Raw genomic sequence first — 16,758 nt, 5'->3', positions numbered from 1 at the left:
GTCAAGTTGTTTGACATCAGTCTTTTGAGTCCTTAAAGAACTAGGTGTGCCCAGAGACCTGATTGCTGGCAGTCAGTGGAGAGGACTATAAGGCCAGTTTCTCTGTCTAGCCTAGGTACTCTTCTCCCCTATGTCCAGATCTCTCACCTTTTCTGTTCTCATTGGTTGTAAACTTTAGTCATTATGTCACTTTTGTCTCCAACTAGCCCTGAGAGACCAGGACATACAGATTTGGGGAGTAACTGAGGAAGCAAATTGCAAGGCTAGGTGGATGCGGTCATTGTGAGATGTGGAATTTCAGCAGTTCTAGGTGGCTACCTGAGCCAGGATGAGATCTTGGAAACAGACGATTGAAGTGGAGTGGAGAAGAAACAGGCATAACTCACCTACTCTTGATAAATGTTTAAAACTAACAAACTCTTTTATTTTTATTTATTTATTTATTTATTTATGTGGTACGCGGGCCCCTCTCACTGTTGTGGCCTCTCCCGTTGCGGAGCACACGCTCCATTCGCGCAGGCTCAGCGGCCATGGCTCACAGCCCAGCCGCTCCGTGGCATGTGGGATCCTCCTGGACCGGGACACGACCCCGTGTCCCCTGCATCGGAAGGCGGACTCTCAACTACTGCGCCACCAGGGAAGCCCAACGATTTTTTAAAAAGTCAAGTTTATTGAGGTATAATTTATATACAATAAAATTCACTCCTTTTGACTGCACAGTTCTAAGTTTTCACAAATGTATTGTACTAGTCCAGGTTATCCTTAAAGCCGATGCCAATGTGAGATTAAACATACAAGGTTTTTTGTTTTTCTTTCTGCAGTGCGCAGCATGTGGAATTTCCCCAGTCAGGGATCAAACCCATGCCCCCTGTGTTGGAAGTGCAGAATCTTAACCACTGGACCACCAGGGAAGTCCAAGGAGTTTTTTTTTTTTTAGGACAACGCTTGTGATAGTAATGAGAAGGGAGCCAGGCAAGGGTGGGAGAGCTCTCTGATAACAATGCAAGCCTGATCCTGAGTGAAAAGAGAAGGAAAAGAGGTTGGGAGTGTCCTTGAATGCTAGGAAATCTAAGGAAAGATCAGTAAGCAAGGCCTTTGGGAATCTTTGAGCTAAAGTTGACCTTCTAAGGACCTTTCCCCAATAGACCTGCCTTAGTACCCTTGCTGTGCCCAGTTGTTATCTGAGAATAACCCATTGAAATGTAGCATTGGTTCAAATATGGTGATGGATTTCTGGGCCCAGTAGCTAGGGCTTTGGTCAACTATGTTCCCTGTTGTTGAAAGTGTGCAAGGCACACTCATGTGTCCATCACAAGTATAAAGTCATGTACCTGCCACAATCAAAATATAAACTATTTCCAACACCTCATAAACTGACATAACTTTTGAAGTCCTGTTTTCCTTTATTTTCTAACCACAAGTATTTTCATTATCTCCAAAGTCCTTCAGCAAATTGCTTGGTAAATTTCTGGGACCAGTTATCATAGTGGATCTCAACAGCTTAATATATGGTTTCCATTAATAACTGAATTCATCATGTCAAAGCGGCAGCTTTTCACTTCCACTGGGCAGTTCAAGGATCAGAATCTTAGTAATATATAATTATAATATAATATATATAATAATATATATAATAATATATAATCCCTTTCGGTATGGTGAACTCTCACACCAGTTAGTCATTGGCTTCCACAGGGATGAAAGTCATTTAACCTTCCAGACATCTCTGGATGAGGCAGCTAATGTCAATTGTCAAGAGAAGTGCAGATATGGACTTCCCTGGTGGTACAGTGGTTAAGAATCCGCCTGCCAATGCAGGGGACACGGGTTTGAGCCCTGGTCCGGGAAGATCCCACATGCCACAGAGCAATTAAGCCCATGCACCACAACTACTGAGCCTGCACTCTAGAGCCCACCTGACACAACTACTGAGCCTGTGTGCTGCAACTACTGAAGACCGTGCACCCTAGAGCCTGTGCTGTGCAACAAGAGAAGCCACCACAATGAGAAGCTAGCGCACCGCATTGAAGAGTAGCTCCCGCTTGCCGCAACTAGAGAAAGCCCGCACGCAGCAACGAAGACCCAATGTAGCCAAAAATAAATTAAAAAAAAAAAAAGAGAAGCGCAGATGTGAGCCATTATCAGCTAACAGCCACAGCAGTTGGGGGATGGTTGTACCAGCCTAGTAAAGAAGATCTGCAACATTATCTGCTGTGCCTAGTATCACATTCAATTGTCACAAGGGTCTATCAATCCTATTCTCTCAATATCTCTTGTTATATTCTGATTACCATTGGGTTATCCCACCCTCTTTCATCATTTCTTGCCTGGAAAACTGCAAGCCATCATCATCTCTCACCTGGATTATCACAATAGCATCCTAACCAGTCTCCCTCTTTTAGATCTTGTTCAATTCCAATCCATTCTCTACAGAGCAAGTAAAATGATCCATTTAAAACATAAGGTACCTTTTCATGATAAAAACACACAATAAACTAGGAATAGAAGGGAACTCCACCTACCTGATAAAGGGCATGTATAAAAACCCCCACAGCTTACAGCATTGATAGTGAAAGACTAAATACTTTCCTCTTAAGATCAGGAATAGGACAAGGATGACTGCTCTCATCATTTCTATTCGACATTGTATGGGAGATTTAACCAGGGAAGTTAAGAAAGAAAAAGAAACAAAAGGCATCCAAGTTGGAAAGGAAGAAGTAAACAGTTTCTATTTGCAGATGACATGATCTTGTATAGAAAATCCTACAGAATCCACACACATACACAAAAACTATTAGAACTAATAATTGAATTTGGTAAGGTTGCTGAATACAAGATCAATGTACAAAAATCAGTTGTATTTCCATGCACTAGAAATGAACAAAATTAAAAAAACAATTTCATTTATAATAGCATCAAGAATGATAAAATACTTAGGAGTAAATTTAACAAAAGAAATGAGTGTAACTGAAACTACAAACCATGGTTGAAAGAAATTGAAGGAGAACCAAATAAATGGAAAGACATCATGTGTTCATGGATCATAAAACAATCTGTTAAGATAGCAATGCTCCCCAAATTGATCTCAGATTAAATGAAATCTCTATTAAAAAGAACCCAGCTGGTTTCTTTGTAGAAACTGACAAGTTGATCCTAAAATTCATATGGAATTCAGGGGACTCAGAATAGCCAAACCAATTTTAAAAAAGAAAACAATGTTGGAGGACTTACATTTACCAATTTCAAAACCTGCTACTAAGCTACAGTAACTAAGACAGTGTGGAGCTGGCATAAGGATAGACATATAGATAAATGAATAGAATTGAGAGTTCAACAATAAACCCTCACGTCTATGGTCAATTGATTTTCTTTCTTTTTCTTTTTTTTTTTTGCGTTATGCGGGCCTCTCACTGTTGTGGCCTCTCCCGTTGCGGAGCACTGGCTCCGGGCGCTCAGGCTCAGCGGCCATGGCTCACGGGCCCAGCCGCTCCGCGGCATGTGGGATCTTCCCGGACTGGGGCACGAACCTGTGTCCCCTGCATCAGCAGGTGGACTCTCAACCACTGCGCCACCAGAGAAGCCCTTTTTTTTCATTTTTTAATGACAATTCTTTTTTTTTTGGCTGCGTTGGGTCTTCATTGACGTGAGCAGGCTTTCTCTAGTTGCGGCGAGCAGGGGCTACTCTTCATTGTGGTGCGTGGGCTTCTCATTGCAGTGGCTTCTCTTGTTGCAAAGCACAGACTCTAGGCACACGGGCTTCAGTAGTTGCAGCACGCAGGCTCAGTAGTTGTGGCTCGCGGGCTCTAGAGCACAGGCTCGGTAGTTGTGATGCACGAGTTTCATTGCTCCGTGGCATGTGGGATCTTTCCGGACCAGGGATCGAACCCGTGTCCCCTGCATTGGCAGGTGGATTCTTAACCACTGCGCCACCAGGGAAGTCCCTATTGTTTTCCTTCTAATTTTACAAGCAATATATGTTTACTGCAGACAACTAGAAATACGTAAAAGCATAAAGTAAAAAATAACAATCACCCATAATCCTCACCCCCCAGAGATAACCACCAAGCACTTTAAAAAAAATTATTTATTTATTTTGGCTGCACGGGGTCTTAGTTGTGGCATGTGGGATCTTTAGTTGCAGCATGCAGACTCTTAGTTGCAGCACGCATGCAAGATCTAGTTCCCCGACCAGGGATTGAACCCGGGCCCCTGCATTGGGAGTGCGGAGTCCTACCCACTGGACCACCAGGAAAGTCCCACCACCTTTAGCATTTTGATGCATATCCTCTCAGTGTCCATGCATTTTATTTTTAATTGAAGTATGTTGTATGGTCAATTGATTTTCAACAGAGATGCCAGGACAATTCAAAGGGAAAAGCAGAGTCTTTTCAACAAATGGTGCAGGACAACTGTTTACTGCATGCAAAAGAATGAAGGTGGACCTCTCCCTCACACCATATACAAAAGTCAGCTCAAAATGGACCAAAGGCATAAATATGAGAGCCCAAACCATAACATTTTAAAAGAAAACATAGGGAATTCCTTGGCGGTCCAGTGGTTAGGACTTAGTGCTTTCAATGCTGGGGCCCACGTTCAATTCCTGGTGACAGAACTAAGATCCTGCAAGCCATGCAGCCAAAAAGAAAAAAAGAAAGAAAGAAAGAAAAAATAGGCACAAATTTTCATGACTTTGGGTTAGGTAATGGCTTCTTGGATACAACACCAAAAGCCCAAGTGGCAAAATAAAAAATAGATAAATTGGGCTTCATCAAAATTTAAAACTTTTGTGCTTCAAGTGACACCGTTAAGAAAGTGAAAATAATTAGCAATGATGAGCTTTTCATGTGCCTTTTGGCCATCTGTATGCAAATGATGTATTACTGACAGTTTACATAATCCAGATCTATGCATCATCGTGGTGGGTCATGTGACCCCTTATGAGATCAAGAAGGAATGCTATCTTTTAAGGAGTTGTCTTGTTTATGTAGGAGAATTTTGCTCTTTAGGTTGCATAAGTCTTTCTGTCATTGGGGGAGATTTGGTGATGTATAATGCAGGTACACAATGCACAGTGTGGGGAGAGAGGAGGCCGAAGTGCAGAGATTTTTTTTGTTTAAATTTCTCTTGTCGTGCCATAAAAATACGGCTTTTATTTCACAGTACATTTTAGTATCATTATGAAATCATAGATTATGTATTTGATTTGGTTCAACTCATTGAAGTCATCATTCTTTTCAATACTCAAATTATCCTATTTTTGGCTAGTGGGAATCCCTTTCTAGTTGGCTCCTGTATCATTTTGATGTACCACCAGTAGTCTTTGATAACTTTCTTGCTTTTGGGCACAACAAGATATTTCAGGCTCATCTTGACATTTCTCGTCCCAGGCCTGAGAATCAGCCACTTATCCAAGGACCTCTAGATCCTTTATTTTTATTTATTTATTTATTTTGGCCATGCTGCAGAGCTTGCAGGATCTTAGTTCCCTGACCAGGGATCCAACCCACGCCCTCAGTAGTGAAAGAGCAGAGTCCTAACCACTGGACCACCAGGGAATTCCCTCTAGATCCTTTTTAATGAGAAATGGTATTTAGACACCACAATCTTGGTATCAGAGGGAACTAACTGCTACTGTTAGAACATACCTCATTTTTTAAAAAGATCCTGAGTTGTTAGTACATGGTTTGGATAATATCACTGTTCTCCTCACATGGTTATGTTAAAGACTAGAGAATGGAGACTTTCCAATTAAGCAATCTATTTCACATAGCCTGAATTTATTAACCAGAAGCTCACTATTATTTGTTTTTCTCTTTTTCATTTCTCCTGAGAAATAAAAATTTGAGCTGGAAATGAGGAGTAATGAAAAGTGTTTTGATAAAAAAGCTTGCTTTTAGGTTTCAATGAAAATTTATTGTAGAATTACCAGAGACAGAGACAAGATGGAATTTCTTATATTAGCCAAAGAAATATATAACCTTGAAATGCAGAGGAGATAGAAAACATCTCAGTGGTTCCTTCAGGAAGAGGGATATGGAAGAAAAGGTGTGTCAGCAAGTTATAGGAAGTACCTACTACTTCATTTTGGTGCCCAGTCCAGACGTGCTCAATTATTCTGCAGAGTCATTGCATATACTAATTTGGCAAGCAAATTAATAGGGAATAAAAGAACAGGTGAATAGCCTATTTACACATGAGAATAGAACTGAACTCAAAATTCACAGTCCACCAGTGTCTTTACTTCCCTCAAAACTTAAAACTTCTTGAATCTTGGTTGAGGACTACTCTCCATCTAAAACATGCATTGGTTTTGACCTTTATCTAATACTCATGGATTTATTTTGGTTAAGAAAAGAGATGAATGCTGGCTGAACATTTTGTGATCTGGATTACATTTCCTCTAGGGGTCAGTTTCAGGGCTTCCAGGGAGTTGGGTTTAGCCAGAGAATCACACCTCAAACAGGATGTTTTTCCAACTGGGTCTTTTTTCACAAAGCACTTTTCAAAGACAGTTGCTTATCTCAAAAGCAGTAGTTCGCAACCTTGGCTGCTCATTAGAATAACCTGAGGAGTTTTTAAAATGATACCACGCCTGGGACTTCCCTGGTGGCGCAGTGGTTAAGAATCCACCTGCCAATGCAGGGAACCTGGGTTCGATTCCTGGTCCGGGAAGATCCCACATGCCGCGGAGCAACTAAGCTTGCGTGCCACAGCTACTGAGCCTGCGCTCTAGAGCCTGTGCTCTGCAACAAGAGAAGCCACCACAGTTAGAAGCCCGCACACCACAACAGAGTAGCCCCCGCTCACCACAACTAGAGAAAGCCCGCTCGCAGCAACAAAGACCCAATGCAGCCAAAAAATAAATAAATTTAATAAATAAGTAAATAAAATAAAAAATAAAAACCCTTCCCCCAAAAGCCACTGGGGAGTTTGGGTCTTTAAAAATAATAATTCAAAATAAATAAAACAATACTATGCCTAACCCCAAGAGACGCTGATTAAATTGTTTTGGGGTAGGGCACCGGCTTCTTAAGTTCTAAAAAGTCCCAGGTGATTCTAATGTGCAGCTAGGGATGAGAACTACTGTCCTAAACAGAGTAAAAGACCTGAAGGATTTTGGGTTAAAAAAAAAAGGTACCTTTGATAATAGGGCAAAAATGTTACACACAGAGGACAGTATATTCCAAACTGTTTGATTATATACTCCATCAGAAAGATATTTTAAGTGTATTCCAAATATAGGTATATTTATTTTTGTGTAAATTATATATAGCACAAACTATAAAGTTAAAAGATATAAATATGACAATTTTTAAAAAAAGTTTTCACTTCATTATGAATGGTATAAAAAGCTCTTTAATTTCTTTCTATAGAGAGTAATGAAAGAGAGTAGGCTTAATTCTTCCTAAAAATCTTGACTGATTATCTTGTGCAGCAGTAATTTGAAGATCTAGTTCTAAGTGTAATTCATTTATATACTTAATTTTAATGTATATTCTAGTTTAAAAAATTAATTAGGAAAAAGATCCATGAGTCCTTTCAGTCCTGACACTAAAAGATGTGAAAAACTAAGTGACTGTATTCGCTATCTGTTGCTATGTAACAATAGTGTCATGAATTTAGTAACTTAAAACAGCACGCATTTATTATCTCATAGTCCCAGAGAATCAGGAACCAGCACATGGTTTAGTTGGATCCTCTGTTTCAGGGTCTCACGAAGTTATAATTAGCTTGTTTACCAGGGCTGCCATCTCATCTGAGGCTTGACTGGATAGGGACTCACTTCCAAGCTCGTGTGATTGTTGGCAGCATTCAGTTCCTTGCAGGCTGCTAGACTGAGGGCCTCTGTTTCTGGCTGGCTGTCAACAGGAGGCCACCTCAGCTCTTTGCCAGGTGTTCCTCTCCATATGGCAGCTCACAACATGGCAGCTTGTTTCTTTCAAGTCAGCAAAGGAAAGATACTCTCCAAGTAAGACAGTTACAATCTTAGGTAATGCAATCACATACAGATAACCTTTGCCGTATTCTGTTGGTTAGTAGCAAGTTACAGGTCTACACGCACATTCAAAGGGAAGGGATCATATAAGAGGCAAGGATCATGGAGCCCACCTCAGAGTCTGTCCACCACAGTAACTAAATACCTAAATACACAAGTGAAAGAGGGAAAAGGGAAAGCTATTTTTCATGGTAACAGGTGTCGACTGAAAAAAAATGCACAACCTAAAAGTTGAGAATTATGTTTTATTTGGTGGTTTTTCTAAGGACCTCAACCCTGGGAGGCAGCCTCTCAGACAGCTCTGAGGGACTACTCCAAAGAGGTAAGGGAGGAGCCGGGATATATAGGAGTTTTTGCAACAACGACCAGGTAGTAAAAACATCAAAGATCACTGTTAATTGAAGAAAACCAGATATCTCAAGTAAATGAATTTAGCGCTTTTCTATGTATGGGAAGATGCAAGAGTCTGGGCTCACTGAAATCATTCCTCTGATATTCATCTTAGCTCTCTAGAGCCGATATCCTGTTCTTTCCCATCCTGAGTCCACTCAGGGTGCACCCCTGGGGTGGCTGCAGTGGCTGAGGGCCGGGCATCAGGGAGCCCATCTGTCTCCATCCTGAGCTCCCACAGGGCTCACCTTTGGGGGTGGCTGCTGTGACGGCTGCAGCACCCTTTGCTGACTGACAGGGCGGGCAACATTTCTCATTCACACAGGCCAACTTATCAACGTAGAAAGAATAGTAGACAGGAAATCATTATTTTCCAACCACCTTAGCAATAAATGATATAAATAAGAATAATCAATGGAATAAGCGTATAAAAATATGTTGGAGAACAGGACATTTACATAGTCTCAAAGTATCTCCTCATAGACTTTTGCTTCCAACCATAATTTAGCCTCTGGCGTAAAAAACAAATTCTAAAAATCTGAAGAAAATATTTGAAACAACTTTCAGATGTTAGAAAACAGGTAGAACAGGAGAGTTATCCTTGAGAGAAAGGAAACAAATGTGGTGAGTTCTATAATTGCCCCAGCTTACTTCGTGGAGTGCATTCCCTGCCACAGTTCAAGGAGGGAGAACCCAGAGTTCAGCATTCTCCCTGAGTTGAGGAGACAAAGTTGAGAATTTGAGGAGGCCAAGTTGGACAGAATTTTCAGGGTAAAGTACCAGAGAGGAGAGAGCAGCACAAAGAAGAAGGAGCTGAAAAGGGTAAGCAATTTGGAGATCTTCAGAAGGTTCTCCTCATGTCTTCATCTGGGTACTGATCAGTACATGTGCATAAGAAAACTATCCAAGTCTTTGGAAAATAAGTGGAAAAATTCTGGCCTCACTTAGCCTAGAAATGTTTCATGTCCCCCAAAGCCAGAATACATCATCAGGTAGTGTACCCAGAAGAGTATTGCTTCACTTGTGTGGCAAAATTAGCCCTAGACTAAAAGTTGCTCTGGTCCCAAGTAACAAAGCTTAAAAGCAAACCTTGAAAGGATCAAACTATTTCTTGGAAAAAAGCTCAAGAATATTTATAGGAATGCAAAAAATATCCAGCACCCAATAATTGACAAAGTTAAGACATCCAACCAAAAATTACCAGTCATGTAAAGAAGCAAAGAATATAACCTATAATGAGGAGGAAAATCAATCAGTAAGCAACAGATCCAGAAATTACACAAATGATAGAATTAATAGACAAGGACATTAAAATTATTATAAATACATTTTGTATGTTCAAAAAAGTAGAAGGAAGCATGAGCATGTTAAAGAAAAACACAGAAGATATAAAAAAGTCCCAATAAACTTCTAGAGGCAAAAAAAAGAATGAAATGAAAAAAAATACATTAGATGAGATTAGCAGCAGATATTGCAAGTCAGTTGACCTGAAGACATAGCGATAGAAAACAGCCAAAAGGAAACACAGAGAGAAAAAAGGCTGGAGAAATAATGGCCACAAGCACAAGCTGGAGATCACAAGAATGCCTTGAAACCCGTGCCAATTCTCATTGTCTCTGACCTTGATGGCATGTGTATCCTGCAGAAACCTTGAACAACACTGTCAACTCATTTGACCTAACTGACATTTATAGAACTCTAAACTCAACAGACTATAGATCAGCAGAATAGATATTGTTTTCAAGTGCACATAGAATATTTACCAAAGTAGACTATATTCTGGGCTTTAAAACAAGTCTCAATAAATGTAAAATGATTCTTATCATATGAAATATGTTCTCTGACCATAAATAAAATTAAATTAGAAATAAATAGAAGGAATGTAGAAAATTCTCTATTTGTTAATTAACACATTTCTAAGTAACACATTGTCCAAAGAACTCAGAAGGGGACTTCCCTGGTGGCGCAGTGGTTAAGAATCTGCCTGCCAATGCAGGGGACACGGGTTCGAGCCCTGGTCCGGGAAGATCCCACATGCTGTGGAGCAACTAAGCCCATGCGCCGCAACTACTGAGCCTGTGCTCTAGAGCCTGCGAGCCACAACTACTGAGCCCACGTGCCACAACTACTGAAGCCCATGTGCCGAGAGCCCATGCTCTGCAACAAGAGAAGCCACCGCAATGAGAAGCCTGCACACCGCAACCAAGAGCAGCTCCCAGCTCGTGTGCACAGCAACAAAGACCCAACGCAGCCCAAAATAAATCAATACATAAATCTATAAAAAAAAAACTCAAAAGGGAAATTAGAAAACAATTTGGACTTAAGGAAAATGAAAACAGAACATATCAACATGATATCAATACGTGTGAGATACACGTAAAGCATTCCATATGGGGAAGTTTATAGCATAAATGTGTGTATTAGAAAGAGAAAAGCTCTCAATGACCCAGGCTTCCACCTTAAGAAAGTAGAAAAAAAACCCAAATGAAACCCAAAGTAAGCAGAAAAAAGGAAATAAGTGAAATAAGAGCATGTGGGACTTCCCGGGTGGTCCCGTGATAAAGAATCCATCTTACAATGCAGGGGACGCGGGTTCGATCCCTGGTCAGGGAACTAAGATCCCACATGCTGCAGGGCAACTAAGCCCGTGTGCCACAACTACTAAGCTCACGTGCCTCAACTAGAGAGCCTGTGTGCTGCAAACTACAGAGCCCACACACCCTGGAGCCTGCGCGCCACAACTAGAGAAGAGCAAACCCGCACACCACAACTAGAGAGAAGCCCACGTGCTGAAACGAAGAGCCTGTGCACCGCAGTGAAAGAGCCCACATGCCTCAACGAAGATCTCGCACGCTGCAACTAAGACCTGACGCAGCCAAAAATAAATAATAAAATTAAAAATAAATAATAAATAAATCTTAAAAAAGAGCATAAATCAATGAAATAAAAAACAGAAAAACCATAGAAAACTGATGAAACTAGAACTGATTATTTAAGATCAATAAAATTGATATGACTTTAGGCAAAGTGATCAGGAAAAAATAAGGTATAAATTACCAATATCAGGAATGAGAGAGAAGATAACATTACAGTTCTTATAGACATTATAATCATAATACTGTATGGAGATAGTATGAACAACTTTATGCAAAATTTTTGACAACTTAGATGAAATGTATAAATTCTCTGAAACACATAAACTACCAAACCTCACTCAAAAAGAAACATAATGGGACTTCCCTGGTTGTCCAGTGTTTAAGACTCTGGGCTTCCACTGCAGGGGCCACAGATTGGACCCCGGGTCGTGGAACTAAGATCCTGCATGCTGCTCGGCACTGCCAAAAAAAGAGAAACAACCTGAATAGTTGTGTATCTATTAAAGAAACTCAACTTTTAGTTAAAAACCTTTCCCACAAAAGGAACTCCAGTCCCAAGTGGCTTAACTTATAAATTCTACCAAACATTTAAAGAAGAAATAATACTAATTCACAAACAGTACACAAAGTCTTCAAGAAAATTCTTCCCAACTCAGTCTATGAGACCAGCATTATCACACCGATGCCCAGACTAGACACTCATTATGTCTCTTATAGCTGTGTTTGTTTTACCAAACCAATATTGCATCAAAGTTCATGCATTGGACTTGGTTATGCCTCTTTAGTGTATTCATATCTAGAAAAATTCTTCTACCCTTTTTTTCTCTCTCATGACATCAATTCTTTGAAGAGACTCATTAGTTACCTCATAAATGTCCTATGTTCTGGATTGTCTATATGTGTCTTAATGGTGTAATGTATCTTGTCTGTTTGTTTGTTTGTTTTGGCCACCTTGTGTGGCTTGCGAGATCTTAGTTCCCCGACCAGGGATTGAACCTGCACCCTGGACAGTGAAAGCACAGAGTTCTAACCACTGGACAGCCAGGGAATTCCCTATCTTGCTCTTATATTTCCTATATTTCCTGTAACTGAAAGTTAAGGCTGAAAATTTGCTTAAATTCAATTAAACATTTAGGCAAGAATATTTCATAGGTTTTGCTGTGCACTTCATACTGTATCACATCATGAGGCTCATCATGCTAGTTTATTCCATTAATTGGACTTGGTTAAGTTAATGACTCCCAGATCTCTAAATTGTCAAGATTGGTTTTTCTCTGTGCAATTAGCAACAAGATAACTTGTGGGTGATACTTTGGCACAGTGCAAATATCTTGTTCCCCAAAAGCCTTTCACTCAATGACTTCAGCATCCACTGATTTCTTTTTCCATGCCTTAACCAATTATTTTACGAGGAGTAGAAAAATGGCAATTTGTTAATCCTATCAATATTACCTTTTTACATTCTCTGTAAAGAAAGGCTTCACCTCTTCCACTGGGGATTAAACATAGCTCCTCCTAAAAAGGCAGGGTAAATGCTTAATTTCATTTAGTTGCCAGTTTTCAGAATATTGTATATACAAGCTTATTTTCAATTAGCTCTCTCTCTTTTTCTGTCTCTCTCTGAGAGTCACTATGGACTTTTTAATTTTATTTACTCAAATATTTAAAAAACACAGTCATCATTCTTTTTTTAAAATTGATTTTATTGGGACTTCCCTGGAGGTCCAGTGGTTAAGACTCCGTGCTTCCACTGCAGGGGGCACAGGTTCGATCCCTGGTTGGGGAACTAAGATCCTATGTGTCTGAGTGGTGCAGCAAAAGAAAAAAAAAAAATATATATATATACATATATATATAACTGAAGTATAGTTGATTTACAATGTTGTGTTAATTTCTGCAGTACAGCAAAGTGATTCAGTTATATGTATATATATATTCTTTTCCATTATTGTTTATTACAGGATATTGAATATAGTTCCCTATGCTATACAGTAGGACCTTGTTGTTTCACAGTCATTTTTCTTTTTGACTCTCAAATAATCCCAGAGTTGGTCAATGAGAATTCCTTCAAACTGGCTCCTTGTGTTTATATGTCTCCATTAGTCTTTGAGAGCTTCCTTGTTTTCTGGCATGATAAGATATCCTGGGTTCACCTTGTACTCTACCTGCCTCATACCTTTCATAAGCTATTTCTTTAAGGAACTGTGGCTAGTTTTAGTGAAAAATAATAATTAGTGGTCACAGTATGGGCTGCACTGATTACTATCAGGGTTTTTCTTCATTTGGATTCCCCTGAAAGCAGACCCTGAGACAAGGGTTTGAGGTCAGGTAATTTCTTTGGAAGATGATCCCCAGAAATACAAATCAAGAAGTGGGGAAATGAATCAGCAAAGGGAAAAAAGCCAATAAAGCGTGTATTAATGAACAAATTACTACTGTGAGCAAATGGGGCTCAGTCCTGCTGAGAACCCTCTGAGGAACGACCTAGAATGTGCCCCAGAACTGTCCCACCCAGGGACAGAAATGCTGGGTTATTTACCCACCAACTCTCATTCCTCACTGTTCTAGAACTATCCCTAGATTTTTAAATCCCAGCACTTTCATCAGGAGCTTGAGTTGATAAGTGTGTACTAGAACTATTCACTTCAGGTGAACTCAGAGCAGGTGTAAGAGGATGTGTGGGACAGGGCATTCATAGAATCTACTACAGGTTATTGCTTGCAGGTGCTTTCAAAAGACAGAGCTGGAAAATACATTTTTTAAAAAAAAACTGAATTAATGTTAATATTTCCAATTCAAAATGAACATTGCATTTTTCCTTTACCTTAGAATTTAATATTGTATCCCCTTTCTCTTATACTGAAAATCTTGGTTCTTAATAATATTAACATTTATTTGTTTTATTCTATAATATACATTATTAGATTCAACTTGCATTATCAATACGACTACCAACAATTAAATTGTTGAATAATGTTTAAGATTTTTTTGCAGTTTTTTCATCCTTAGAATATACCCCCCTTTCTAACCAAAAAGCAGCATGCTTTATACTGGTTTATTTCACTTAGCATAATGTCATCAAGGTGCATCCATGTTGTAGCATGTGTCAGAATTTCCTTCCTTTTAAAGGCTGAATACAATTCTACTGTATGCACATACCGTACTTTGTTTATCCACTCATCTGTCAGTGGACACTTGGGTTTCTTCCACTTTATTTTGTCGTGATTAATGCTGCTATGAAGACAGATCTACGCATATCCATTCAAGTCCTTGCTTTCAATTCTTTTGAGTGTATGTCCAGAAGTGGAATTGGTAGATCATCCTCATTCTTTTTTTTTTTTTTTGCTATTAGGAATATTATCACAATGAAAATAAACTTGTGCACATGCTGTGCATATATAGTTTTATATTTTTAGAGGCATGTGGATCACTGTTGGGTTGTTCATCATTCTAATCGCCCTGACTCCTTTAGGTTCAGCTCTTTCATACCACTCTCATACTCCACTCAGGGACCCAGGATCATTCTATTGATCTCTAGATCTAACTAGCTAGAAGCTCAAGAAACTTGGGATTCTCTGTAATCATTTATCACTTATATGCCACTCTTCGGAGCACAGGAATCTTGCTACTGCCCCTTGCTGCACTGAGGAGCAAGGAGCTCTGTGAGGTAGACTCAGATTTGTTTGCCCAGCTATACCACCCAGCCATCTCCACTCTGGGGCTTGCTGCCTTTGTGGTCTCTACCTAGAAAAGGTTGCAAGGTTTACCTTGTGCTTGGATTTTCTCTAAAACTGAAGTTTCTGTCACAACCACACCTTATCAGTCAACTTTAGGTACAACATCTCCTGTATCCTCTTTTCTTCCCCTCAAATCTTCTGCCCAACTTCAACATACTGCAAGCTAGTCTTAGTCACAGGAAGCTTGCTTTTACATCACATGCACTTGAAGCCTAAGGTTTTAACTCTCAAAAGCTAAGAAACAACTTTTTGGCCTGCTATGTCATTTCTTCCCTGAAGAACTAAGTGAAGCAGTAAGCCCGCTGAATGGTAGAAGAACAAAAAGTACAAAGAAATGCAGAGGAACAGACTCAATTCATTTATTCCTCTACCAATGAGGATTAATCTTTTTATTAATCCAAGAATCTTCCTGGAGAAAATGGCTATTTTCATAGCCAGGAATTAAGGGCATCCAGGTCTCCTTCTGAGGCTGAGGGGCTTGTACTTTGATTCCAGTGGAGGAGCCCTGGAGGCGTTTCTGCTTTCCTTCTCTGTGCCTGAGCTGAACCAGGCCCAGACGCATACTGGGCAAGGTTTCTAACACATCTGGACACGTCCTAAGACATTCTGCTCCCAGGTCCCCTCTATCTCAGCTCACACAAGGTTCCCTGGGTGGACTGGCAGGAAGAGCATCATGTGGCTGAGCTGCGGACACTATCTGCTGAAGAACGACCAGGTTCTTGGGCTTTCTGGGGCCCAATAAAGTGGACCCTTGCTTTTCCAGGGGCCCCTGTATGTCTCCAGGAAGGGAGCAATGAGAAACCAATTGGAAAGGAAACAGAAGAGACAGAATTTTCTGGCTTTGGAGACAGACAAACCTGAATTCCAGTCCTAGCTGTGTCACTAACCAGTTACTATATAACCACGGGAAAATCAGTTAACCCCTAAGCTTACATTGCTTCATCTATAAAACGGATATGACACTGTTTCCAAAAGGCCCGAATGAGGCTCAAATGAGATAATACTGTTAAAGGGCCTCATAAACTGTTTGTCCCTGTGCAAACACACGACACTGTTATTGTGAGGACGATTGCTTCCTGTATGGCCAAAGTGGCTAGTGGATTTCCTGCACATGAAACACACATCTGCTCAGACGCTGGCTGCTGTGCTGGGTCCCAGGGAAGCCAAGCTGTGTTTCCGCCTTCATCCAGTTTGTTTTGTAACTTGGCCCTGCTTCAGCTTGGGCTGGCATTGAACACAGACTGTCCAGGAAGTTCTGCCTGGCCAATCTGGGCCTCCTGAGATAAGGGGTTAGAAAATCATTATCTGGATCCTGTACATCACAGAAAAGAGCTTCTCAGTTCTTGGCTCTTGGCTCTAGCTTTTGAGCTGCCCCATCCCACTCCTGTCCTCACCTCTCTCTGCTTTCTCTGTTTCCTGTCTCTGCTTCATGTTGACAAATGTGTTCTTTAGGCTCTTCCCTGGGCTGCGCCTGGCTGAACCATCAGTCATCTATTTAGCCCACCACTTAGTCTCTATAAGGCTGGCCCCAAGAACTTGCTCCTCTAATTTCTCCCGGATCCAGGATCACAGGGCAGCTTTGAAGGAGAGACCACTGGGCTTGGTTCAAGTTGCAGAGGAGAACATGGCAATATTGGTACCACCCCTCAAACCTCACAGACTAACACACATGCCCACAGACATATACACACAATAACACATGTACAATGCACACACATCATTTACATATACAGAGACATGCAGATGGATGTGATCACCT

This window comes from Neophocaena asiaeorientalis, unplaced genomic scaffold (genome assembly GCF_003031525.2).
Source record: "Neophocaena asiaeorientalis asiaeorientalis breed wild unplaced genomic scaffold, Neophocaena_asiaeorientalis_V1.1 scaffold51, whole genome shotgun sequence".
NCBI classification, from domain to species: Eukaryota; Metazoa; Chordata; class Mammalia; order Artiodactyla; family Phocoenidae; genus Neophocaena; species Neophocaena asiaeorientalis.
Note: the sequence above shows the minus strand (reverse complement) of the source record.